General features: G+C 33.0%; 1 pseudogene; it reads right to left on the bottom strand.

Annotated features, from left to right (window-relative positions):
- Positions 1 to 633: 633 nt before the first annotated feature.
- LOC116876620 overlaps positions 634 to 26636 on the bottom strand; it is a 48435-nt pseudogene continuing 22432 nt past the window's right edge.

The following is a 26636-nucleotide window of genomic DNA, read 5'->3' as shown; positions in this document are numbered from 1 at the left end:
AGGTAGAGAGAGAGAGAGAGAGAGAGAATCTTAAGTAGGCCCCATGCCCAGCACAGAGTCCATGATCTCACGACCCACCCCAAGATCATGACTTGAGAGGAAGTCAAGAGTTAGGCATTTAACCAAGTGAGCTCCCTAGGTAACCCTTCCTTGCCCATTTTTGAACTCAAGTTAGAATATCAAAATAAGTTTGGCATATGAATCCCCCAAAATATCTTGTCACCTACTGTATTGGAAATACTTCTTGTTGCTACATCTCATGTATTTATATCAGACTACTCTAGATAGAAAAAATAAGCACATTTATATGATATAGTAGCTTAAACTGAATTCCCTAGGGTACTTGCAACAGTCATGGTCGAAATCAAGGCAATGTCTTGTGATGATTGAGATTCAATTAACTTTAATTTAAATTGAAAAAAGTTTGTTAAAACGGTATTTAGAGTCAAAACACTTTTTCTATGAAAATCATGAGTATATCTAGGTAAGGCAGAAATATTTCTAGGTTAACAAAACCAGACTTGACTTTGGACTTTATTCTTCAAGTAATAAAGAATGGAGGGGAAATACAGGTTATTTATAGAAACTGTCTAAGTATGTACTCAGAGGTATGAATTTGGTGACAGAAAAGACTTAAGAACATGTTAGCATCTCAGAAGCAGTTCTCAAAAAGCTTGATTTTATTTTCTTGGATTTTAAGAATGCCTGAGGTCCTTCTTCATCCTCCATTTTGGGAGCCAAGTAGTACTTTAAATGTCTCATATCAAGAATTTTCTACACTACAAGGGGCACATCTGCAGACACACTGTTACTGGCAGGAGAGAGGAGATCAGCTTTTATAAATTTCAGGTATCTCAGTGCAAAAGTTAGTGGAACTGGTTCATTCATCTCGATGGCAACAGGTTTCTCCTTTTTACTTGTTCATTTCACTTGTTCATTTACTTGTTCATTACTTGTTCATGACAACTTAATATTTCCATTTCCTAGTTCTCCTCTGGTGTAAAATTTCACTCTGTTTTTTGCACAGGAAAATAAATAGCATCTCCAGTATGACTGAGATGTCAGCCTATACATGCAAATTCATTGGAAGGCATCTTTACTACACAGCTATACTCTTGTTCTGAAATTCCATGTTGTTCAACATCTAATTTCATAGTCTGAAAACTTCTCTTGATTTGTTGCTTCAAATACTACCGCCATGATGTCCGCATTATCTTCGGCCCTTAGTATAATGATGTCTTCACTGACTGCACTGTATTTTGGACATGATGATGAGATTCTAACCCACAGGGGAGCCTGAGTGGCTCAGTTGTTAAGCTTCTGCCTTCGGCTCCGGTCATGATCCGGGGGTCGTGGAATCAAACCCCGCACGGGGCTCCCTGCTCAGCTGGAAGCCTGCTTCTCCCTCTCCCACTCCCCCTGCTTGTGATTCCTCTCAGCCAAGTTGTGGTACTAGCGGTTCATGTAGAACGAAACGCTCAGAGCTCAGGGTGAGCTGCAATAGGGTAAAGTGGGAGGGGTCCATGTTCTACAGGTTTATGCTGTTGGAGCTTATGTCCCAGCAATCCTCATTGTTGAGATCCTTAGGGGCTTCTAGCAGCTTTTTCAGGATGGAACCCTGGACCAGATGTGCCTGGAACACCGTGGCAGGGTCTCAAGGATGAGGCTACAGGTGGAGGTAAGAAGAAAGTAGGTAGAGGTAAGGAGGAAATCATAGCCAGCTTGGTGTCTTAGGATAAGAGTGAACCAGATAACATAGGATTGAAAGTCTGAGAACTAGGAAGATCACCAAAAATGGTAATTATTTAATTTGTTTGATTAATGCCTCTAGTGGCTAGCATTTTAAAAACTATTCATTGTTGGCATTATGTCAACTTAAGTGTCTTATTTTCATTTCGTTGCGATTCGCCTAACTCAGCATGAACACTAAGGCTCCTTCACCCAAAGTTAGATACTTCTCGTTTTTCCCAATCAGAAACTAATAAGGAAAAAAAAAAAAAAAAAAAAAACAAAAAAAAACAAAGAAAGTGTTAGGCTGGAAACATAACTTTAATTCAAAACATAGTTTAAACATAAAAATCGAGTTTTCTATGCAAATATAGTTACATGCATTTTTTTTAGAAGTTTTAGAGCTCAGTAAAAATGTTTTAATTTTCTGGGCACCTGGGTGGCTGAGTAGGTTAAGCATTTGCCTTCAGCTCAGGTCATGGTCCCAGGGTCCTGAGATCCTGGACTCTGCTCAGCAGGGAGCCTGCTTTTCCCTCTCTAAATGTTTTAATTTTCTACATGGAAGTTATTTTTTCCATGAAGAAGATTATTTTAAGGTTAGTGCTCTGAACACTAACATCTTTAATTCTATTAATAATCTGTGCTAAATCCAGAGTTTAAATTTACAGATTTCTCAGAAAAGTACATTTCATTTAAAAGACCATAAAGAGGGGCACCTGGGTGGCTCAGTTGGTTAAGTATCTGCCTTAAGCTTAGGGTCCTGGGATCCAGCCTGGAGTAGGGCTTCTTGCTTAGTGGGGAATCCGCTTCTCCCTCTCTCCCTGACACCTCCCCACCCCCATGCTCTTTCTCTTGCTTTCTCTGTCTCTCAAATAAACAGATAAAAATATTTTAAAAAAATAAATAAAGGACCATAAAGATCATAGCACTGCAGCTGGTAGGATCTGAATAGTTCTTAGTTTATTTTTCTACTGAAAATTCTAGAAATGAATCTGAGTTATGTGATGTAGATTATAGTTACAAAATTAATTTTCATTTTAAGGTTGGCAAACTTAAATTAAAATAAAGTTTCTTGCCTATTTTAAATAAGTGGTTGTTATGAGGAACCAGATAAACACTGAAAAAAATTAATTTACATTCTTAACAAGTGGTGTGTAAATATTCTCCTTTCCCATTAACTTCTAACTCTTTTGGATGAATTTTCTCCCTCTCTCTCTCTCCCTCTTTTCCAGCTTTCCTAACATATATTTGACAAATAGCATGTAAATTTAAGTGTACAATGTGATGTTTTAGTATATAGAAGTATTGTGAACTGATCACCAGGATAAGCTAAGTTCACATATACATCAGCTCACATAGTTACTGTGTGTGTGTGTGTGTGTGTGTGTGTGTGTGTGGTTAGAACATTTAAGATCTACTCTTTTAGCAAATTTCTAATATGTATTCTCTCTTTTTATTGAGAAGCATGAATTGACTTAAAACAAGAACTTCTCAAAATGGGCTTCACAACTTATTCCAATCAGAATTATCTTTTGTATTCACCAAAAATATTTGTTTCTTGGCCTAATCTAAGTTTTTTCCAGGCAAGAAAAAGTAGGGCTTAACTGTTGGAAATTGCATATTCAATAAACTTTCTATAACATTACAGTGCACATAAAATTCACCTGGAAAACATAAGTATCTCAACATGATATATATTTCAAACTCTCATGATCTTAGCTGCAAATTCCAGGCTATTCCTTTTGGAAAAATAAATGGTAAAATGTGTTTTCCACGTGAAAAACATAAGACATAATTTTGAGTGTTAATTAGTTATGCCTAAAATAATTTTACATTATTTAATTTCAAACCTATGTTTAAGATTCAGCAATTTGTCATAATCCACTTGCTTCACTAAAAAATTATTTGAAACTTATATTCAAAATTTTTGTCAAAATTATTTTTCCTATTATCACATTCATCCAATGTGATTTTTTTATGTGTATATATTTTAGAAACACCTGTAAATGCTTTAAATAGCATAGATCCTAAACTCGATAAATTTTGACACAAAAATTTGCCTTGATTCTTAGTTATGAAACCCAGAGAATTCTTTCTTGCTCTCTATGGTATAGTCACTGATTTTTAAAATATTGTCTAGTGTTAATAAATAGAAAAGAATATTTATGACAGAAATGTAACCAAAAACTTTTATTACTTATTTCATTAATTTTAGAGTTCCTCACTTATCCCTTCCCTGATTTAACTACACTTTTCCACTCTCAAATAAAGCCATTATGCAGAATTTTGTACTTAGGATTCTCTTGCTTATTTAAAATATGTTTACCAAATATAGCTATATCATTATACATTGCATATTGTGCAGTTTTTAATGTTTTCTGTCTTTAACATCTAACAAGAATTAAATTTTCTGCATATTCTGTAATTTTCTTTATTATTTCAACAAAACGTTTCTGAGAACTTAAATGTTGCAGCCACTAACTGTTCTTTGTTCATCTTCACTTGTGTATTACAAGTGACATGTAGTGTATGGCATGTAAAACACAGTTCGGATATATTACACTATATTCTTCTACCCTAATTTTTATATTTATTTGTGTTACTAGTAGTGGAAAAGCTACTAGGAATTCTTACATACATTTTCCAGTGATATGTACAGGAGTTTTGTTGTTTTATACCCAGGTGTGGGATTTCTACTTCATGTATATACAGCTTTTTACCGGGTAATGGCAATTATTTTTCTAGTAATATAGAGATGTGGATTTTTCTGTACCTTTTTGTTATTTTATATGTTTTTAACAATTTGGAGAGTATGTGAAATTGTATTGCATTTTCTCTATACTTCATATTTTGATGTCTCTTCAGGACTATGCCTCATGAATTTCATTTTTCTCTTTATATTTCATCTTCTTATTTGCCTGTTGCTGATGTAAGTTAAAGTGATTGGTTTTGAACGCTGACTTGAAATCCAGAATATTTGAAAAACGTAATAATTCCAAAAATTTTTCTAGATATTTATATAATTTGTAAATAATATTGTTTTCTATTTTTCTACCCTTAAATACTACTTATTTGAACTGGGTAGGATCCCCAGTACAATGTTAAAAAGAAGTGGTGATATTAGATCCTCATTTGTACTTGACCATAAAAATGCTTTTATATTTTAACAACTAAATATAGTATTTGCTGTCTAACTTTGAAGGTACATGTGATCAATTTAAGGATGTTTCTTTTCATTTCCAATTTGTTAAGCAGTTTATAGCAAACGATTGCTGCTATATTCAACCTTTTATATTGCTTCTATTAAATTTGTGATCATTTTTTCTTTAACTTGTTAATGTGAAGTTTTTATTAATTCATTTGTAAATTTGCATCTTTTAAAAAATTGTCTTATAAACTTACCCTTTTTAAAATACGTGGTTAGATTTGGTTTGCTACCAGTTTGTTTAAGGAATTTTCCATTCTAAATATAAATATTGTTTTCTTATACTTATCTGGATAGACTCTGTATCCAGCTTATATTAGTTCTATAAAATAAGTTTGGGAGGTGTTCTGTTTTCTCAACTTTGTAATTGTTAGGTCTTTAAGGATATTCAGGCCCTAATTCCTGCAAATTGTGAATGTTATATCTTGTGACAAAGGGGATTTAACAGATATGATAAAATTAAAATTAAGGATCCTGAAGAAGAGATTATCCTGGATTACCTAGGTGAGTCCTAAATGTAATGAAAGTTTTCCTCATTAAAGGGAGGCTGGAGGATATTTCACTGCAGAAGAGAAGTGATGATGGAGCAGACTGGGATAATGTGGTCACAAGCCAAGGACTGCTAGCAGCAAGTAGGAGCTGGAAAGACAAGGGATGTGTTCTCCCCTGGAGCCTCAAGAAGAAACTAGCCCTGTTGACTTTGATTTTAACTCTGTAGGACTCCCTTTAAATTTGTGGGCTCCAGGCCATTAGGAGAAAAAATTTCTGTTGGTTTAATCTGTAAGATTGTTGTAATTTACGGCAGCAACAATAGAAAACACATGCACACATATTCTGTGTGTGTGTGCACATGTGAGTGTACCTGTGTATGGATGTGTATATGATTTCAGTTTGTCAGCAAATTTGTGAAAAGGCTTTAGAGTTTTGTTTTTAAAGGCTTTTTGTCTCCATAGTCAACTTTAAATGATTAAAAACTATATTTAGCTATATTTGAAAATATGTCCAGTGTTTATGAATGTTATATTTAAACTTTTAAATAAAGTATATTCCACAGTTTTTTATTATAGTCTTCCACCTATAATCATTAGGTTAAGATTTTTTGGCAAGTTGTTAAAATGTGCTTTATGAATAGTGATTTATTTTTTACAGCATTGTGTTCCCACTATAATTAGAGACCCGTAAATTCTTGATTCTGTTTTTGTCTATTTTTGCATCATATATTTTGAGATTATTGTGTTAAGAGCATAAAAATTGTGAGTTATATATCTTCTGCAGGAGTAGAACATTATTATCACTATTAAGGGTGTCAAACTACTAAATGGTCACAAATTGATGTCCTCTTCCTTCAGGGCATAAAGTTAAATTACATTAACAGCCATTCTTGAGGTTAGACATTGTCATGCGGCAGAGTTTCTGCAGTTAAATGTAAGCAGGAGTTGGTGGGTATCACATCCATCCTGGCCCATAAACCTACTAACTTAATACAGCCCTTGCCTTTCCTATATGACAGCTAGACATCAAGTCTCAGGATGACATTGACCGCCGAATTGTTAAGATGGAAAAGCCTGTGTAAACCAAGGTTCCTGAATGCCTGCGTGAAGCAAAACATCCTGACTTTTTAAATTACCACCAACTAGCAAATCCTACTCTGAAATATTGCATGAACAAGAAATGTTTCATTTTTTATTGGGTTAAACTTTCATTGGGTTAAACCATCGATATAAATGGGCTTGTCAAAAATGTACATTATGTTAATTTTTATGTCCCTCCTTAATTTCTACCAATATGTTTCTCTTGAAAGTTTATTCCATCTTTATGCATTTAAGTAAGTTAAATATTATTATTTTTATCGTTTGCAGTTTTGAATTCCATTTGAGAAGTTTTGTTTTGATTCTGGTACCTACTGTGTTTACTACCTCCTTCTTTTGTGCTCTCTTTCTCTCATTCTCCCTTTCTCAAATAAATAAATAAAATCTTAAAAAGAAAAGAAAAGAAGAAGAAAAAAGAAAAGGAAAGAAAAGGAAAGAAAAGCAAAAAGAAAAGCAAAGAAAAGCAAAGCAAAGAAGAAAAAAGAAAAGGAAAGAAAAGAAAAGAAAAGAAAAGAAAAATCTCCTAGATTCATAACACATCACCCTTCTCAGATAAGGAACCCTCTGTTATGTTCAGGCTACATTTGACTGCCATCACGTTAAGCAATGAGTGATTAACGTGTGCCCATCCAATTTAAGAGGTGGTATGAATAATCTATCTCTGGATTCAAAACCTTATGTTTTTTCAGGAAAAAATATAGATATGAAAATTTAAGTGGACTATTTTTAACTAAATCCTTTGCTTGGAGTAGTGTGAATTTATTCAGTACATTCATGTGAAGTCTAGCCTTTGGTTGTTAATTTTCAGGGGTATTTGTTTTCTACTCCACTAGGTGCCAAATTAGGCAATTTTCCCAGAGACCTGGAACCCAAGCTTATTCCTACTTCACCTTTACACTGAATATTTAGAAATTTAAATCCCGTTTTAGTAAGTATTCCCTCTTATATTATACAACTTTAATGGAATTCTTCCTTGTATGCCATCTATGCTGTCCCCAAAACCTATGAAAATTAAAATGTGTTTCACTTCTGTTGGCAAATGTCCTCATTCCTAAATCCTTTTGTTCATGCTGTACTGAATTTTCTGAAATTCAGGAAAGAGTTTTTCTTTCCATTAAATTTCTATCTTTTCTTGCCAACTCTTTGGTTCCTTTAAGTTTTATTTTCCAGAAATCAAGGTTATTTTCCATTGAACAATTGTTATGACTGTCTGGTCTATCATATTGACTGAAATAGATAATGTCCCTGGAGTCATTCTATTTCTTAACAAAAAAAAAGTTGGATAATTATTGTTTTGATTTTTTTATAAATGTATATGTAAGAAAGAAGGGATAGGTGGTACACAGAAGATTTTTAGAAGAGTGAAATTCCGTATACTATAATGGTGGATATATGTCATTACACATGTCAAAATCCATAGAATGTACAACACAAAAAGCAAACATTAATTTCAACTAATAAATTTAGCTAGTAAAAACATAGCAATATTGGTTCATAAACTGTAACAAATTTACCACACCAATGTAAGAATATTAATAATAGGGGAAGTTTGGGGAGAGATTATAGGGTATATGAAATCTCTGTACTTGCTCTTCAATATTTTTGTAATCGTAAAACAGCTCAAAATAAAGTTACTAGCTAAAATTCTTAAAAAATGTATTAATTTTTCAACACTGAAAGTTCTTCATAAAGCACTTCTGAACCTTGTAGACTATGATTCCACTACAGTTTTATAAAAAGCAAAGAACTTATGGATTACTTTCTACTACTTTCATTGTCTTTTATTTCATTAAATCCATTTTTAGAATATAAAAATTTGATTCTAAAGTTGTTAGTCATTGAAAAAGATTTCACAATTTATAAATGCAGTTATTTTCTTGGTATCAGTTAATCACCACCCAGTGAGATTGTAAGCAAGCAAGTATGTATTTTGGCCCTTGACAAATTTAGACAAAATGCTTTGCTTTGCCTCATTATCAAAATAAAATCTCTGAATTAAGAAACCAAAAAAATAAACTTAAATATAGAATGATATTTTTGAGAGAACAATTATTCATTTATATAAATCAACTTCTTTTAGAATATATAATAAAGTCACTTTAAAATATTGAAACTATGAAATAACTAAGAAATAAAAATATGAAGTATTCATATTTTAATTTAAGCTCCTATTAATATGAATTTCATAAAGTATAGACTGTATAAAATATTATCTTTTGAATGTAATTTTTGAATATGCAAATTTGTATCCAATGTTTTTAATTTTAATGTAACATGTAATCAAAGAGAGAATCAAATATGCTTACAAAAAATGCTAAAATTCATTAATATAAACAACTTCTATTACACCTTCAGCAGTTTATGTGATTGACAGTAAAGTAACTCAGATAACTCAATTTTTATTCATCTATTTGAAGCTTCAAAAACACTAGTAATATAACTTCCTAAAATACAATGTTTGAGACTAAGAGAATAATTCCTTAAGTATATTTTGAATAAAGACACAGATAATAATGATTTTATATAAACTGGAATCATACAGATAATTTTTTTTTAATTGACAAAAGAAGATCTTTTCTAGTATAGTCGATTTTATAAACTAAAGTTGGAAAAGATTGGGTAATTTAATGGATTTCCTTCATTGCAGTTCATTCTTTAAAGCAATAAAGGCCAAAGTTAGATCAATTTCATTGAGCGAAGTACTAATTTAAAAAATTACCTTCAATTGTCTACATTTAAGAAAATGGTGATATTCCAAAGATAGTGATAAATGCTGCTGGACTGATATAAAATTTAATTACCCTTTGATAAATTGCAAATTTCTTTAATATGCCTTAGTTACAAGTTGTCTTTTTGTATAATGGTTTCAAAGTTGAATGAGACCTAATTGACTGAAGATTGCTTCAACATAACTTGTTTTTCAAATGTGAGCAGGCCATAATATTTTATTGTTCTTGATTCAAACTGCATTGAATGCTAAAACCTTGTCACAATGTTTTCAAATGAAAGATTTTAATTTTTGTAACTTTAGGGGTTTTTCTCCATAAATTTACATTTATTTGCATCTGAACAAGCTTAAGAACTATGTAATTTATGTCCACAGTTTTATCTATTCATATGTGGAATATTTAATATTGCCAGAGAAAATAGTCTGTATTTTATACTGACTTCATAAACTATAGGAACACAGTAAAATACATGATGGTAATTAAAATTCACAAAAACAATTTTGCAAACTACTGTCCAGTATCTGATTTACGGAGAGAAAGGATTCCTAGTAATTTTGGATTATCATTTATGAGTACCTGAATAATAACTTTTTATGAGCCTTATTCTTTCTGTTTTTAATTATTTTGTGGAATGTACTATTAGTTTACGCATATTAAAGATTTCCATAATAGGCAGATCTTTCAATATAATGTTTTTAAAATATGTAAACTTGAGGAAGCTGGGTGGCTCAATCCTTGAGCCTCTGCCTTCAACTCGGGTCTTGATCTCAAGGTCCTGGGATCCAGTTTCTCACTGAGCTCCTTGCTCAGTGGGAAGCCTGCTTTTCCTTCTCCCACTTCCCCTGCTTGTGTTCCCTCTTTCACTCTCTCTCTGTGTCAAATAAATAAATAAATAAAATCTTTAAAAAATAAATGAATAGGGGCACCTGGGTGGCTCAGTGGGTTAAAACCTCTACCTTCAGCTCAGGTCATGATCCTAGGGTCCTGGGATCAAGCCCCCGCACTAGGCTCTCTGCTCAGCAGGAAGCCTGCTTCCCTTCCTCTCTCTGCCTGCCTCTCTGCCTACTTGTGATCTCTCTCTGTCAAATAAATAAACAAAATCTTTAAAAAATAAAAAATAAATTAATAAATTAATTAATTAAATAAAATATGTAAACTTGATAAGATTTTGTATGAAGTGTTAACTCCCATCTTTTTTTACAAAGCACAGATCACATAACGAATTCATCATAGAGTCAACTCTTTTGTCATTGATCTATTTAGGGTTTATTGATCTATACTCTAATATATATTTAGAGTCTTTTGATTATATAGGCCAACTTGTTTTACACAGACATTATTTCATTTAAAATCCCATAAAGATATTTGTTTGAATTCCTCTCACTAACTTAATTAGTTTTTAACCTCTTATAAAACACAGTTATTTTGTAGGGTTAAATACAACTGCAACGGAATACTAACACTGTAATATTACTATTTGTGTATATATTATTAATAATAATGTTGATTTTTGAGGTGTGATGATATCAGTGCCTGTAAGAGGCATTGTAAAATGTTATTTTAATATTATGAATTAATATTGAACATATTCTCAGTGTTTGTAAGATGTTATGTCAAGCAGGTACTATTATACACATTTTGTAAGTGAGAAAACTATAGCCTGAGGATCTTAGGTAACCAACCATGTAGGTCAGACTCTCCAGCCCATCCTTTTAAACACATCACTATACTACATCTTTAAAAAATTGTGGAAGATGATACCTCTTAATGGAATATTTTATGATGCCAAACTCTTGCTATAGTTTTATCTTCTCACCATTTCTTGGAGAGAATTCTGTGCTAAATTTCTTACAAAAGGATCCTTATCATTTTATTTAACATTTTAAAATAAAACCTTCAAATATATGCAATATAGACAAAATCGGTAATAAACATCCATGTAGTAGTTATCATCCAGGTTCAGCAATAATCATCTCCTGACAAATCTTGCCTCATCTATATTTCTATCCATCCTCATATCATTTTAAAGCTAATTTCAGATACCGTGTTATTTCATCCATAGATATTCCATTTACCATTTCTTTCCTATCTACCTATCTACCTATCTCTCCTATCTACCTATCTACCTTCTTCTGTACCATAAGGCCACATTATACCATGTAAACATTTATTTCTTTATGACTTTAACCTCTATTATCCAGTCAGTGTAGAAAATTCTAATTTTTAAAGATATATAATTTTTACAGTGTTTTTTTAAAAAACGATTTTATTTAGATTTTATAAATTTAAAAGATTTTATTTATTTGAGAAAGAGAGTATGTGAGAGAGAGAAAGCACAAATGGGGGGTATGGGTAGAGGGAGAAGGAGAAGCAGACTCCCCACTGAGCAGGGAGCCCAAGGGGACTAGCTCATAGGACCCTGGGATCATGATCTGAGCCAAAGGCAGATGCTTAACCCACTGACCCACCCAGGCACCCCAATTTTTACAGTCTTTATTTTGAATCCAGACTCAAAAAAAAAAAAAAAAACTCCACATGTGATTGGCTAATATCTTGTGACTCTCTTCATCTACAGATTGCCTCTCCATCTTTCTCTGTTTTGTTTTCTAGTTAATTTACTTTATAAGAACCTGGGTTGATTTTACTGTAGAATTTCCTGTTTGCATCTGCAGACTGCAGTATCACAGATGGAGTACTATAAAAATTTTGAAAATGGTTCATTTTATTTAATGTATTAAATTCAGGCTCAGAGGTGGTGGAATGTTCTTTCTTCAGGTGACTGTAACATATCCATGCCTCTCTTTTTCTGATGTTCAATACCTGATTCAAAAAACAATTTTTTAAGAATTGCAAAACTGTGATATTTAATTCCATTATGTTTTTCAATTTAGTACCTAAAATTCCTTAACTGAATAATTACCTTCATTAAATTTTGAGTTATACTGGTACTTAGCTTATTTTGGAAACCCAGAATAAATGTTTAATTATTTTTCTTAACTTTACAATTTTTTAAATAATGTTAATTCATTAGATACTTCAAAAATAAATTGTGTGTATGTGTGTGTGCACACCTGTGTCTTAATCTGTTTGGGTTACTGTAACAACATTACTCTAGATTGTGTGGCTTAAATAACAAACATTTATTTTTGTTTGGAGACTGAAAAGTCCAAAATTAGGGCATGGTACATTGGCATCTGGTAAGGATATCCTTCATGGATTACAGATAACCATCTCACTGTGTTCTCACATGTCAGCAAGAGAGCTCTTTGAGGTCTCTTTTATAAGGACCAAAATCTCTTCAATTTGCAGTCTTTCATGGCCATTTACCCCAAATACTCTACATATCATTATTATCACATTGGTGGGTTAACATTTCAACATAAGAACTTTAGGGAGATATAAACATTTGGCCTATAGCAGTGTGTGTGTGTGTGTGTGTGTGTGTGTGTGTGTACATACACGCACATATATTTACATACACACACACACACACGCACTAAATTTAATCATACACTACATTTTTTTTGGTCTCAATCTATTGCTTTTATTATATTTTTACCCTTAATGGAGCTCAAATTATGCCATCCATTTCCCAGTGGAATTCATCCCAAATGGCGGGGGGTGGGGGGCAGGTGAGCCTTTAGACTGGTCTAACAAGATGTTTCAGGCTCCGGCTCATCTTATTTTACTCTTGCCCAGACTTGAAATTAGCCATTTCTCCAATGAATATTTTAATAGAAAACAGTATTTAGAGGCCAGTATTTTGACACTGGAAGTACTCATGACTTTGAAGCTGTCATCCTTTCTAGTTCCTTTCTCTCACCATTCAAATGGACCAAAACATAATATGTGTTTGCTTTGTTGTCACTTTGTTATTGTTTTTTTAGTTTTAAGATAAAGCATAATATGAGTTAATACTGTTCAAATTCATAATTAAAGAGTCTTTTCCTCAAATCTTTCTATCTTATATCTTTAAGCTGTCCAGAGAAAAAACAAATATAATCCATAAAGAAACAAAGATATTAATTACATCTGACTTCTCATCAGAAATTACATATGACATCCAACAAACCCTGTCTTTTGGAATCCATGCATTTATATATTTCCTTTCCTTCACTGAGATTTTAACTTGCTTATAATTAATAGAATATGGCAAAAATAATAGGTTGTCATTTCTATGATTATTTTATATTATGTACAACTCCACTTTGCTAACAAACACACTGTAGATTTCCTCCTTTGCTGGCTTTCAATAATAACCTCCTACAAATCTTTTTTTTTTTTTTTTAACCTCCTACAAATCTTAAAGCAGAATGGAAATGACATAAAACCAACAACATGAAAGAACTTGAAACCAGACATTTTCCCAGTTAAGCCTTCAGATGAGAACCCAGCTCTGACTTATACCTTAATTTTAGCTTTGTTGAACTCAAGCAGGGGACTCAGTTAAGCTTTGCCCAGACATCCAATCACAGAAAACATATATGATTTTAAGTTACTAAATACGTGCTAATTTTGAAGCAATAGAAAACAAACATTATGTAAGCCAGAAGACAGTGGGGCAACTCTAAATTCTTAATAAAATTATCAACTTAGAATATTCTACTAAGTAAAAACAAACAAACAAACAAAAAAACCTTTCAAATTAAAAGGGAAATAATGACTTCTTCAGACAAATAGAAGACAAATTTACTGTCACTAGATAAGCAATACAAGGAATGTAAAAGGAGTTCATAACTAAAAGAAACATATCAGTTGGACATTGGTTTTTACCCAAATAAATGAAAATATTAGACATTTGGAAAAAAATGAGACATAAGGGACTTTTCTTATTTTTTAATTTCTCCAAAAGAGTATTTAATTTCTTAATTAAAGAAGTATTTAATTTAGAATTTTTAAATTTAGAATAATTTAATTTAAGAGTATTTAATTTCTTCAAAAGTGTATTATTGGGTTTTAATATGTGGCAATATATGAAATGAAACATATGACAAGAAGAATTCAAAGAATAAGAAATGGGAAATAGAAATATAGTAGTATGAGATTTTCAAAGCCCATGTGAAGTGGTATTATATTTGAAGGTGGACTGTGATTGCTAAAGATATGCATTACTGGGGTATTTGGGTGGCTCAGTCAGTTAAGCATCTGCCTTTGGCTCAGGTCTTGTATCATGGTCCTGGGATCGAGCTCCACATCAGGCTTTCTATTTGGCAAGGAGTCTGCTTCTCCCCCTGTGTGCTCTCATTCTCTCTCTCATTGTCTTTCTCAAATAAATAAAATCTTGAAAAAAAAAAAAAGATGTGCATTGCAAAATAGAAGTAACCATGCATAATATAAAAATGGCTATTACTGGTAAACCAATATTTGAAATAAAATTGAATCATTACAAATATGTAATCTAAAGGATAGGAAAGAGGAACAAAAAACAAAAAGTAAAGATGTGTCTAATAAAAAACAACTAGTAGGATGTTAGAGTTAATTGTGGCCATATTGAAACTATATTAAATGTAAATGGTCTTGGGTTGCCTGGGTGGCTCCATGGGTTAAAGCCTCTGCCTTGGGCTCTGGTCATGATCCCAGAGTCCTGGGATCAAGCCCCGAATTGGGCTCTCTACTCAGCAGGGAGCCTGCTTCCCTTCCTCTCTATCTCTGCTTGCATCTCTGCCTACTTGTGATCTCTGTCTGTCAAATAAATAAATAAAATCTTTTAAAAAAATGTAAATGGTCTTGAAATCACAATACAAAGTGAGAGGTTTAAGATTTCATTAAAAAATGTCAATATTCAGTGCACCTGGGTGGGTCAGTTGGTTAAGCAACTGCCTTCAGCTCAGGTCATGATCCTAGAGTCCCAGGATCTAGTTCCACATCAGGCTCCCCTGCTTGGCAGGGGATCTGCTTCTCTCTTTGACCTCTCCCCTCTCATTCTATCTCTCAAATAAATAAATAAAATCTAAAGAAAAAAAAAAAGAAAAGAACAACCAAAAAAAAGTCAATACTCAACTGTAAACTGCCTAAAGAAACCCACTTTAAATATGAAGATGTGGATAGTCACAAGCCAGGAGGAAGAAGAAGAAGAAGAAGAAGAAGAAGAAGAAGGAAACAGATATACCTTATGAACATTAATCAAAAGAAAGCTGTACTGACTATATTAATAGCAGACAACAAAAATTTTAAGAGCATTTCCAGGGATACAGAAGGACATGTCTGATGATAAATAAAAGGAGCTTTCAGCAAAAGGCTCCCTTGTTCTTTTTCTCTTTGTTTGTTTCCTCCAAAGAAGTGGTAATAATAATAATTGATCAGACTCCTGGTCTGATTCCCTTCCCCCCCCCCCTTTTATTTGGCTTGAACAATAAGGCTTTTATTCCCAAATCCAGGAGAATAAGGGAGGCAGTTCCTTTGAAAGTCTGACTTGGAAGCTGGACAAATCCAACAGGAGTCATATGAGGTCAACAGGATCTCTGAAAAAAGGTAAACCATCCCTTTCAGCCACAGAAAGACCCCAGCTGAGTCCTCCTGGCCAAAGCTGAGTCACACCCATGCAGTAACTGGTAAGAAGAGAATGAAGTTCACCAGTGCATCCCTCCCAGCTGGCAGAGTCCATGAGCTGGCCTCCACTACAGGCATTGACAAGAGGGAACTCTGGTGAGAGTCCTGAGAGGGTCAGATAGGGCAGCATGACCCCCAAGAGCCTCCCACACACCTGGAGCTTATCAGGAATATCCCAGGGTGGGTGTTGGACTTCTGGCTGACTGCAGCCTCTCAGAGGCTATTCTTGGAGCTTCTCCATGTTTATTCTATGAAGGTGATACATTAAAATCACAAATATGCATAAAGTTCTCTTTTTAATCCTCTCTAGAAAGAATCTATTCTAGTTTCCTTGGGGGAGATATATATATATATATATATATGTCTGAAAGTGATTAATGGAATAGATATAAAGAAGTGAGAATTACTCATTACTTATATTGCAAATTCCTACATTATAAATGAAGATACATATTTAAGTGCCACTCCAAAATAAAAGACAGTAAATATATAATGGATTTTCCAGTAGATGTTGAAACATAACAAATTATATTTCTTATGGGAGAAGTTTCTCACTTTTCTCACAAAATAAGATTGCTCAGGATACTAGAAAAGCTGAAAACAGATTTTTTTTTTCTTAAAGATTTATTTATTTGAAAGAAAGTAGGGAGGGGTAGAGGAAGGTACAGAGAGAGCATCTTAAGCAGACTTCCTGCTGGGCATGAAACCCTGCAGTGGTGATACTGTGACCCTGAGCTCATGACCTGAGCTGAAATCCAGTTGGACACTCAGCCAACTGACCCACCGAGGTGCCCTTCTTTTTACTTTTATCTTTCTTCTCTTTTGCTTTCTTTCACTTTTTAAAAATATTTTCCATTTTTTTTTGTATGACTAATCTCCAGTGCAACAACTTCATAGGCAAATAGCTTTTCCCTGACTCCCCACTCCCCCCAAAAGAAGTTGCCCCTTGTGCTAAATTTTGCTGATCTTGGGGTCCTGGGATCGAGCCCCACATAAGGCTCTCAGCTCATTGGGAGGCCTGCTTCCTCCTCTCTCTCTCTGCCTGCCTCTCTGCCTACTTGTGATCTCAGTCTGTCAAGTAAATAAATAAAATCTTTAAAAAAAAAAAGAATAAATGGTCGTGGGCCAATTATTCATGCAGTATTTAAACCTAATTATATTTATATGGAAAATATCGTGGTAGTTCATACCTTAGAGAAATAAGGTAGAGATTAAAAAATAAATTAGGAATTCATATAATATGAATTAGGAATTCATATAAGATGTCACAATTTGGGAAATGTTTATATTCCCAACACTGTTTAATGTGATCTCTGCTGCCAGGCAAAGAGACAATAAATGGAGATTTTAGAAACTACCAAATTTCAAATCTTAGATCTATAATTGACTAGCTATGTGACTTTAGAAAATTATATTCTTGGTCCTTAGTTTCTTCGTCTGCAAAACTGAAAGAATAATAGTATTATTTAAAAGGGCTGTTGTGGGTATTAAGTGAGTTAATGCATATAAAGTACCACATAGAAAGGTTTATTATTTAATAAAAGTTGTTGGTATGATTGAGAAAGCTCTTCTTTAAAAGAAGGTGTCAATTTATATTCTTACAGCTCTTTTACTGTATTTATTTATGTACTAAAATAAATTCCAGATGGACTAAAAAGTAAACATTGCAAAAATGTTTAAAAGTTTTAAAAAGTGGATATTTTTAAAAACTGGAAATAGGGCAAAATTTTCAACCTTAGAAAGAATAGATGTACTCAGGGTAAAATGGACATACTAATTTCCAAATATTAAACTCTTTTCAATAACAGAAGGTAGGCAAATATAATTTATAAGCAAACAACTTTTTATATTTCAAAGAGGGAAAAGGTCCAGGTCTTAAATAACATGAGTTCCTATAAAAGGAAAGGAGGGAATCACATACAACTCTAAAACTTCAGTAAATAAATGGGCATTACCAGACTACTCTAAAGGAAAGCAATAAGTGACTAGCGCAGATGCTAATAAAACTTTATAATGGTAATCAAAATAATTATAATTAAACCAACATTTCTAAATATACCAAGCAACCTAGAAAATATAAAATTTTATAGTCAAAAATAGTAAGTTTAGTGCAGTAATTGATTTCTGTCAAACTGCAGCTGAGATGAATAAAAAAACATGTAACTATTAAAAAATTAGTTTTTAAAATATGTGATTAAATGGCAAATGCCTCTCTACAAAGATAAAAACATAGTACTCTTAACATTATCAAATATAGAACAGTTTGCTATATTTCTTTAAAGAGTTTCAGGAGCATGAAAGATTTATAGACCAAATAAAAAGAAAATTTTCACTGAGAGTTTTAGGTGGAGCTGAGCCCAGAGTAAAAGATGATTTTTTTTTTTTTTTAAGTAGTGGAGGAGAAACAAAGATATTCTAGGAGGAATGAATAACACTAGCCAAGGATGTAAGATGGAAGAGTTACAGGATTACCATATTATCAGGATATGGTAATAAGAAGAGAGAAAATGTGAGCTTGGAAGCACATTACAGAGCCTTATAAAGTCAGTCTAGAGTATGCAAATTTTACTTCAATTGACAGGACCTAGTGATTCCGTATAAGACTGTGACATGCACAAAATCGCAATGTTAGTAAACCTAACGCAATGTCAGCATGTCAGATAGATTTTAAGGGGAAGAGACTAGAAATAGGACACCAATCAGAAGCTTAATATAGTTTAAACAAGATGTAACATATCCCTATAACTCATTGCCATGTGTGTTGAGAAATCAGAGCTGGTGTATTGAATTAACAACATGCAAATTACGACCTGCTGAATGAGGGGGCAAAAGCCATCCACCTAGGGAAACAGGGGCCTCCCTCAGTATCTGAGCTCCCAGTTTGGGGAAGTGAAACCCAAGGAGTCCTTTTGATTGAAGGCACAGCCACACAAAACAGTCACAAGGTTTTTTTAATAACAGAACCCCAGAAGCCAGGAAGTTCAATTGAGCAGGGAGGGGGTGGGAAGTGGGGAGGGTGGTCCCTCTCACATCAAGGAAGAAGTGGGAGACAGCCTCCTAGAAAGCACTTCTACTTCTAAGGTGGTTGAGGGGAAGGTCACCAACTTTTCTGAGGAAAAGTACAGCAAGAACTTACGGCAGCTCTCCTAAACTCGAGTTTTTATGTAAATGTCCAGACTCTGGTGTGAGCAGGGTTATCAAACTGTAAAATACATAGACAGCAATTTCTCAAAAGTTGTTTTTCTCTTCATATGTTACGTATAAAAAAAATTCATGAGCAAAATATTAAAAACCAATTGCCAAACCTTTTCTAATTGACTAGAACAGAAGGTAAAGGAAGAACAGATGTTAAAGAAAAATTCCAATCACTTTTCAATCTTTTGGAGCAGAATAAGAAAAAAAAAATTAGAGGATCATTAACTTGGACCAGGAAGCCTAAAGAGGGGTTGATATTAATGATAAAAGAGGGTTTGATTTTAGACTAATAACAATATGACGGAACATAGTAATTAAGGGAAACTAAGAGTAGTCTGACTGAGGATTCAGAAGGAAGCTTAAGGATATGATATAGAGTTCCACACTCAGGAATTAACATTTTGTTACTCACTTGCAATCTATTACTATCTATTCATCTTCCTATAAACAAACATTTCAAAAAAATAATAATTTCATAATAATGTCCATGTAAGTCTCTACAACAGGTCAGGGAAATAAATAACTTGACAATATCATGATTACTCTACTTGGTGGAAAAAGCTGACATGGAATTCATCAGTTTACATTCCCACGCAATGTACATGATTCCCTTTTCTCCACATCTTTGCCAACATTTTGTTATCTCTTGTGTTTTTGATAAAAAGCTATTACAACAGTTGTAAGGTAATATTTCATTGTGGTTTTGATTTTAATTTCCCTGTTGATTAGTAATGAGCTTCTTCTTTCTCAAGATGGTTTTGGTTATTCATAAAATATGACATATGTATTTTTGTGGTTCCAAACAAATTTTAAAATATTTTTTTCTATTTCTGTGAAAAATGGTATTGGAATTTTGAACTAATAAATGGATTCAGCAAAGTTGCAGAGTATAAAATCATCATAGAGAAGTCAGTGGCATTTCTATATGCTAACAACAAATCATCTGAAAGAGAAATCAGAAAGGCAATCTCACTTATAATACCATCAAAAACAAGAAAATAATTAGAAATAAATTTAACCAAAAAGGTGAAAGACCTGTACATTGAAAACTATAAGACATGATGAAAGAGATTAAAGAAGGCAGAAATAAATGGAAAGATACCTGTGTTTCTGTATTGGAAGAATTAACACTGTGAAAATTCCCATACTACTCAAAATGTGCTGCAGATTCATGCTAATTGCTTTATTTTTTCATGTGGAATTTTGACAATTCTTTATGTAGTTTAGATACTAATCCATTGTCAGATATATGGTTTAAAAATATTTTCTCACAAACATTTTTGTAGCTTTTCTTCTCAGATTTTTTGCAAAGAAAATAGTTTGAGTTTTGATGAAGTTGAATTTATCAAATTTTCCTTCTATAGATTATATTTTAGAGTCAAGTCTAAGAACTTTTTGCAAAGAATATACTCTGTATAATTTCAGTTCTTTAAATTTGTCAAGGTTTGTTTTATGGTTCAGGATAAAGTCTATCTTAATGAATGTTTTACGGATACTTGAAAGAAAAGTATGTTCTGCTCTTGTCAGGTACAGTGGTCTAAATATGTTGATTATATACCATTTTGTTATGTTTTTCAGGTCTTCTATATTATGTTAGGAGACTTCAGTTTCTATCTACATTGTTTACTTTTGCAGACAATTATCTTGCTTTATTTATCACTCAGCTCCTGGTCTATTTTTGTGGGCTATTGTTTCAAATACAACTGAATTCTCTGCTTAGTTTATCTAGTACAGTGAAAGCTACTAATGCTCCCTGCATCTTCTGCCCATGTAGAGAAAAAGATTTCCTCCAGGAGGACCATCCTGATGCTTCGATGTGGGGGAAGGGACCCAGGTCCACAGGATGACAAAGCTTTCTGATCTGACATTCTTGCTGTGAACTCTTGTCCCTTTGCTGTCCATCTTGTCAGTGCCACTTGGCAATCTGATGACACTAGATGAAGGAAGGCAGTCCCAAGTGCCTAAGGATGAAGACATCTCCTGATTGTTATGATGGGATCCCTGTTGCCAGTGCTGCCAATCTATCTAGTACTACCAGACTATCTCTTGGTGGGGCTAGGGTGTAGAGCCCAAGGCCCCACAGGCAAGGAGCACGTTTCTTCCGTCTTCTCCTGTCTATAGAGTTCCCTTTGTCTTGTGTTATCAATGTAACTCCCATTTGATTCCAGGGGGAACTGAGCATACCTGAGTCATCTTGTGTTAATACTAGGGATCAGGAAATATCAGGCTGGAATTATCTTCTTCATCTGTTGGGTTGGGTATGAAAGATGCTTTGCCACTCTGTATACTCCAGTTCTGGAGTCCCAAACCAGTTTTGTTTTCCCATTCTACCTTTCAGAGTTTTCCTTTGATTGCATTATTTCTTTGGTTGATAGTTGTAATTTGAAAGAAGGAATATTGTGTAACAAGTCTATGCATTCTTCCACATACCAGAAGTTCAGTATCTGTTTTATTTGTTTGTTTACTTTTTAGTTTGCCTCCTGAGCTTTATTTATTGTCATTATAATTCTAAAATACTTTGAATTTAAAAATACATCTCATCTCAGAAATATAGCATTCTCAATTTTATGAAAGAAAACCATATTAAAAGTGAAATTATCTTATAATGTGATTTTGTGGTACTTCTAGAGATAATACTTTTTGGATAGGATCCAAGGTAATTTTGCATATTATCAAATTTCATTATGTTTAGGATATTCTTTCCGTAGAGTTCTGCTGTTAACAGTTTTGAGTATCATTAATGATCTTTACCACTGGAATTATGGTCTGAAAGTAGTAAGCAGACCTTTGGGTGTTATGAACTGTATGAACCATGAAAATGACTGTAGGGGATGTATTGTCACTTTTAAAATTAAGAGCCCTTGCTGGATCAAGGTCATATGAAGCAAGAATAGGGTATATGAAATGACTACTCCAAGAACTAAGAGAAATCTCAAACTAGTATAGTCTTGAAGGAACTGGAAAGTACAAGAAAAATAAACTCATAACTTCAAAAACAGTTTTGGGCAAAGCATCATTGGATGGAATGCCTCATGTTTACATGGCTTGGCGAATAGGATAGATACAGCTATTATACATATACTTTGAATTATGGAACAAAAACCAAAGTCTGTAATTACATGACATAAACATGGATTGTACATTATTTTGATGATATAGTCAGAGAACTTGCTCCATATTTGTTTGCAGACACTTTTTTATTCAGGGCTTTAGTACCTATAAAAACTACATTATTCAATGCTGAAATATTTGTCTGAATTTTTGTCAATTTTTTTTCATTTTAGGATTTATTGATATTAAAGTACTCATTTACTTTACTTGTTTGTTAGTCAAGTTGAACATCAAAATAGATATTATATTTGAAAATACATGGGTTTGTTACAAAGTGTTTTTACTATAGTATATGGTACCATCAGTTTCAGAATTATGGAAAAATTTTATTAAAATATAATTTCATTTGGATGAAATATGAGGAAACACAGTTAAAATATGCAATATTTTTAAATTGAATTGAAACTTGAAAAGTTGACTGTGAGTGCTTACTGAGGAATTACTAGAAATATTGATATATTTATATGATTTTGATATATTTTATGACTTAGTGAAACATAATATGCCTATCTAAGTTCATTGAAAAAATAAGACATAATCATAAGACAATAAAAAAATGAACAATTTAAGTAACATAATTTTACACACACATTTGTGCTTTCATATGTAACTGCATATGAATATGTCTGATACCAATGTTGATAGTACTCATCCACTATCTGTGTGTATATAGATCATATGGAAGTGCAATCTAAAATAAAAGGAAAAGAAGTAATCTTACAAAAAGAGTACACATTTATAATTAGAGAAACTAGTAGTTGAACTTATAATACTAGTGTTATTAAAGTTTTAGTATGAAAAATGTAAAATATGTAATACATTATCTGTCATATAGTAAGTACTCATAAATACACCATGTCTGCTTAGAAATATATAACCTTATCAATCATCAAACTAATAAAATAAAATATAAAATGCTCAGTAATGTAATGGGCTAAAGAATATACAGATCTGGCCATTCTGTACAGCTATTTAGAATAGGCATACCCTTGTACTGAATAATTCCATTCTATAAAACATTTTTCTAAGAAAAAAAAATAAGTTTTATACCAGATATATATGAAAAATGTGTATTATAATATAATGATATGAATAAAAATGAAAATAGCCAAAACACAGAAGAGTAGATGCTTAAATGTGTTATTGTACTTTTATATCCTGCTTTATTACACAATCATTAAAATTAAATTTATAAAGAATTTTTATAATGAGTAAATGGATAAAACATTCGTGTGTGTGTGTGTGTGTGTGTGTGTAGATAGATAGATCCATATCTATCTTATATATCTTATTTTAGCTCTACCAAAAATATTCTTAAAAAATAACTAGGAGTGGGGCGCCTGGGTGGCTCAGTGGGTTAAAGCCTCTGCCTTCCGCTCAGGTCATGATCCCAGGGTTCTGGGATCAAGCCCCACATCAGGCTCTCTGCTCAGTGGGGAGCCTGCTTCCCCCTGTCTCTCTGCCTGCCTCTCAGCCTACTTGTGATCTCTGTCTGTCAAATAAATAAATAAAATCTTAAAAAAAAAAACCTAGAAGTGATTACTTTATTATCCACAGTCACAAAAATCAAACTCTGTGTGATGATGCTTTAGTCATTAAAGAAAAATTACACTAACTCAGTAGTTTTGTCTTTTTTTTTTTTTTTTTGGTTCACAATTCCCCTAATATTATTTTTTTAAGATTTTATTTATTTATTTGACAGACAGAAATCTCAAGCAGGCAGAGAGGAGAAAGCAGGCTTCCCACAGAGCAGAGAGCCCGATGTGGGGCCTGATCCCAGGACCCCGGGATCATGACCTGAGCTGAAGGCAGAGGCTTTAACCCACGGAGCCACCCAGGTGCCCCACAATTCCCCTAAATTTTACTTTGTTAATGTTATGATAAGAAATAAGGTATTAACAACTCACTTAGTTCTTTTCTTGAAAATATTTGCATGTTCAAAGAATATATAAACATACACAAGAAAAATATAAGCCCCTCTAAAGAAAGAATTTCAGGCACCTGGAAAAAAGATGGAAGGGACATTGTACGGAAATCACTTTTTAATCCAGTCTTTTAAAGACTGACCTTAATTACAGAAAACACAAACAAAACAAAGTGCTTAAGTATACTTAAGATATGGACGGTATGAAAATTAGACCATAGAATCTCCTGTCCATCTGCCTCTTCTATTTCCAAAAAACACATATATATATTGTTTTTATTGGTCTATACTATTTTTTTTTAATTTTTCCTATTTGGATAAAAGGGAGAGTTTGCTAGTGAAGCAGAGAAAGAGCTAAAGAAGATGGAATAATTGATTCTAATACCTGTCGAATAAGTGCAGGGCTATTGATGCATTTATTGATTAAAAAGCAAATGTTTAAAATTGGGAAGCTCACTTTTATAAAGGTGAAGTCTTATGGAAAGTGAAAATCTTGTGGTGCCTGGGTGGCCCAGTCATCAAGCGTCTGCCTTCAGCTCAGGTCATGATCCTGGGGTCTTGGGATTGAGCCCCACATGGGGCTCCTGGCTCAGCAGGAAGCCTGCTTCTTCCTCTGCCTGCCTCTCCCCCTGCTTGTGTTCCCTCTCTATGTCTCTCTCTGTCAAATAAATAAATAAAATCTATTAAAAAAAAAATGAAAGTGAAAGTCTTACCAAGCAAAGAATTAATTCATAATTTTCTCCTGGAGAAAATTAATTAGCAGTTGCTCTATATCAAACATGCAGCTAAAATGTGGGTCAATGATTATAATCAAATAGCAAACCATCTTTTGTTCATGATGTTTAAACTCTTTTGAAAGATAAACATTTAAACAACTAGCTATGAATATATCTTTTGATATATTTGAACACATTTGAATGTAGAATCCTTAAAAAATACGTAGAACAACTAGTTCATTTTCCTTCTGGATGAAGAACATCTTTGGTATTTTTTTTTTGGTGCATGACTGCTGGTAATGGAGTTTCCTAGTTTCCGTTTGTTTTCTTTTTTTCCTGAAAATATCGTTATTCTTCCTATACTTTTCCTTCTAACAGGTGACTACAGGCAGTGACAATTCTAAATCATCTGAATCCAAGATTGGTTTAAGGCTACTCTTCAGTCCCTACATGGTCTAAGTTATATCTGATTCATATTTATCTTAGGGTGGAACACTTAGTTCTTCTCCTTTTGGTTTCCTCCTTCCCTTATATCTTGGCCTAAAAAACAAACCAAACTGAACCAAAAACAAAACAAAACAAAAAAAAACAAAAAACTTCTCTCCCTTTAACTCCATGATGCTGTCAAAGGGAAGCTTTTAAATATGTCCAGTTTTTCCAGCTATTTTCAGTGGAAGAATTGAATCAAATTAGGTGGTGTACCCATATGGGTTAAGTCATAAAATTGTTACGAACCTAACAGAAAACAAAATTCCTAAGTCTACCCAGGACATATATCAAATAACTCTCCTCTAGATGTGGCACATGTGTTGAGGTGTTCTTTCAGTACAGTCTGCAGCTTAATAAACACAGCAGGTACAGTAGCAAAGACATAATAATGCTTTGATGAGGCCATAATTTTGAGATCTATTTATTCCTGGCTAATAGATTTTCAGAGAAAATTAAGGTAAGGTAATTAGTGGTTTTTCCACAGGATAGTATTCTGTTTTTCCTTATCATCCTTTCTAATTTTTTATTCATTGGATTCTGAAATTTCCATTACGTTGAATAATATTTATTACCACACTTCTCTGATTGGTTGGTTGATTTTGATCACTGCTATTTTATAGATTGTAACACTACCAACACTTTTTTCCCAGACCTCCAGACCTCAGGATATAGAACACTTGACTGGATTATTCAACTGCTACTACTCCAACCAACTGAAACAAGGCAATAATTTTATTATCTTGGTTTGAGGAAAGCTTTTCTAACTATGGCTTAAAATCTAGAAGCCAGAGAATGAAATATTGGTATCTTTGGCTACACAGTCAATGACACATACTTGGTTACAGACAGTGCCATATTTAAGTGTATAAGGAATTTAAAAACTTGAGGAAAAATATTTACCAATTACATGAGAGAAGAAAAATCTATTAATCCCAATGAATAAAGCATTGTTAAAAATAAAAACATACAATAATCCATAATAGAAACAAAAACAAAACAACTCTAAAATAAAACTAAATGTGATGTCTCATGGTTAAATTTAGGTTTCTCAAAAGCAAGAATATGGATGTATTTAGAAGCTGAATAACACATAATTGAAGGCCAATAATTTTCATTGATTAAAAATAATCACTCTAAGGGGCATCTAGAAAATATACTAAAGAAAGAGGAACAGAAACTAAATGACCATAGGCCAATATTAAGTGGTCTAACATAAGTGAAATTCATATCCCAGTGGGACAAGGATAAAGAATGTATTAGATATTTATTTAAGGAAATACTAGTTGACAATTTCTCAAATTTGGTGAAAAACATCAAGATCAGTAAACTCCAAAAAGGATTTCCCATTAGAAAAAAGAAGAAGAAGAAGAAGAAGAAGAAGAAGAAGAAGAAGAAGAAGAA

The sequence above is a fragment of the Lontra canadensis genome, unplaced genomic scaffold (assembly GCF_010015895.1).
Source record: "Lontra canadensis isolate GAN:19392208 unplaced genomic scaffold, GSC_riverotter_1.0 scaffold46, whole genome shotgun sequence".
NCBI classification, from domain to species: domain Eukaryota; kingdom Metazoa; phylum Chordata; class Mammalia; order Carnivora; family Mustelidae; genus Lontra; species Lontra canadensis.
Note: the sequence above shows the minus strand (reverse complement) of the source record. Positions and strands in the feature narration are given on the sequence as shown.